Raw genomic sequence first — 2,823 nt, 5'->3', positions numbered from 1 at the left:
GGTGCGGGAGACGGGTTGCCGTAGCAACCGGAGGGAGCACAGGATGACGTCAAAGCCGAGAGCGGTCTCATAGGAGTGAGAAGATGGAGAGGAGATCTGCAGATTGGTGGGATTTGGCGCACATGATCGCCGACTGCGTGTTCGGAGGCGGGCAGAGAGACACCAGTCAGCATCTCTGAGCATTCGATTCATTCGGTTTCGTTCCGATGATTTAGTTCAAAGGAATCGATTCTTTCTTTCGAGTCGTTAGTCAAAAGCGACCCCAAAACCTAGGTCTTTCAACGGCAGCATGAAGTATAGCTCAATTAATATAAAAATGATTATCAACATTAAACCCTTCTTAAACCAGCAAAGACAAGGAAATCATCTTGGTTTACGCTGTCAATGGCACACATTGACGTTTTCAATTAAGTAAACTGTGGGTTATGTGAATAATGTTTTTTTTTTCAATTATGTAAGTTGGTGGAAGGCTATTTAGCCTACTGTAAATTCATTATTGTGTGAGTTTACGTAAACTATTTTTTTTCCAACGAGCTCGAATAAATAAAAATGTCAAATGTAGCGTTTTTAATTATTATTTATTTCAACACTCTCACCCCAAAAGTTGTCCCTTTTAGTCTAACCAGCGCAAACGCTTTGAATGACAAAGAATCGGTTCAAACGAACGATTCATTCGGAATCGCCCATCACCAAGTAGCTACTTCTGACATTAATAGGGCCTGCCCTAAAACACTGCACCACGGCTACTTATTTATATATTATTTTATTTATTTATATATATCCATATTATTTTCATTTCCAATAGAGAACAAACAAATTTCTGACTGATTCTGGATTTTTTATTAATTAATTAATTAATTTATTATTCAGAATACATTTCTGAAGCAAAGTTTTCTTCTTCTTCTTCTAGAAGAATTTTTTTTTATTTTTTTTACTCCAGGCAGTGATGTTGCAACATAATATGGGCTAGAAAAGGTAGATAAACTCTGACTGAAATTTTAAGACAATTATATTTGTGATCTGTTCACAAACTAAAAAGCCTCCAGGCACAGTGTTGTCACTCGAGAGCTGTGGTTAGATTGACTGACAGCCAAGCTGTCATCATTCTAAACATTTAGAGCAATGTTAAGTGGCAGAATATGCTGAATGTGTAAGATCCTCTAGGCATCTACCTCACAATTACAGTCCTGCTTCTCTGAGTATATATAATGACACAAGTCCACATTTAGGACTGTCTATCCAACAGCCTGTGCATAACAATGCCATATGCTCCCTCTCAAACATTTACACCTTAAGGTCTTTAGCAAATCCAGGGCTCAACTGTGACTGATATAGTTTCATATTAAATCAAATCAAAGATGTATTGAACTTGAAATAGTAGAGCTGAACTGTCTTGCATTTTGAGGCCTTGGTAAATATTGACAACATCTGCATTTGTGTCTTTTAGAAGATAAATGCCCAGAGTAAACTGTTCCACTTTGAAAATCAAGAGCAGAGCACTCGAGAAAATCTTTACATAATATCATTATGAAAATGATCTGCCCACTATGCAGAAACTGCCAATACCTTGCAGGGCAATGTTACCAGTCTGTTCACATATCTAATCAATACACATAAACACAAATGTGTTTAACATTTAACATCTTCCAGATGCAGGCTTTGCTTTACACACTAGAGCTGTGCTGCACTCTAGAATGGCACTAAAAAAAGGCTTTCTGTGTTATCAAGGAGAATCAGATTCATATTTCATGAAATAGAAGAACATGGCTTCATTTTGATGGTGGAAAAACCATTATAAAACATTAGTAAAAATCTTAGTATTTATTCCCCACACACACACAAGCACAAGTGAATATGATCAGATTGTTTATAAACAACAAATTAAAACTCTTATAAATGACTTCTACTCGCACTCAAAGATCAATTATTTTTTTTTATAATGACACTATAATTCCACGAGGGGGCGTGTCTTGCATTATAAACGTAAACACAACTGAACACTTAGAACAGCCAGTGGAAGGAAGCCATGAAAGCTGAATTACTTCCTAACAGATTGAGAATGCATCCTCTAGCTATTGAAAACCAACTTTCAAGCGTTGCGTGATGTTGATAAGATTATGTTTCGCAATTGATCTTTCAGGAAGGGAATTTTCTCTAAATAACTTATAAAATATCCATATGTTGTTAGTTGAAAATCGTTTATTTAGGCAGCTGTGACAAAATAGTGTTACTACTATGCAGAGCTCCATAAAATATACTGAACGTACTTGCATCAATCATCATCAGTGTAATGCTGATGATGACCAGCACATGGTCCAGTCATGGAAACACACAAATGTTTTTATTACTCTGCCTCTGAATAGAATAACTACTTTCAGAGTTGGAAAAGTTGCTGTTTACATATACAGGGACATCTGGATCAGTGGCGGCTCCAGACAATTTTGATTGGGGGGGCAATGGGGGGGTCCTGGTCTTTTCAAGGGGGGTCTCATGAAAACCAACAAAAAATACAGTGGACACGGCTAATAACTGCATATTTCTGCTACTAAACAACAAAAACACCTTTGCAATGTAAACAAATGACAGGCTACATTTGTTATTCATATCCTTCACACTGCACTTTCATGTCAGGTATATTATGCATTTTTATTGACATTGATATTTTTACATTTATTTCCAGAGAGATATTATTGAGTTTACAGGCTAAAGTGGTCTTGCTGTTGTAAACACTGTTGCTATTGTAGAAAAAATATTTGCATCACATTTAAAATCTGAATTGTTTTTATTTTTATAATGATAATTCAGAGAATGAGAAAATCTGAA

Source organism: Carassius gibelio, chromosome A21 (genome assembly GCF_023724105.1).
Source record: "Carassius gibelio isolate Cgi1373 ecotype wild population from Czech Republic chromosome A21, carGib1.2-hapl.c, whole genome shotgun sequence".
Lineage (NCBI taxonomy): Eukaryota > Metazoa > Chordata > Actinopteri > Cypriniformes > Cyprinidae > Carassius > Carassius gibelio.
Note: the sequence above shows the minus strand (reverse complement) of the source record.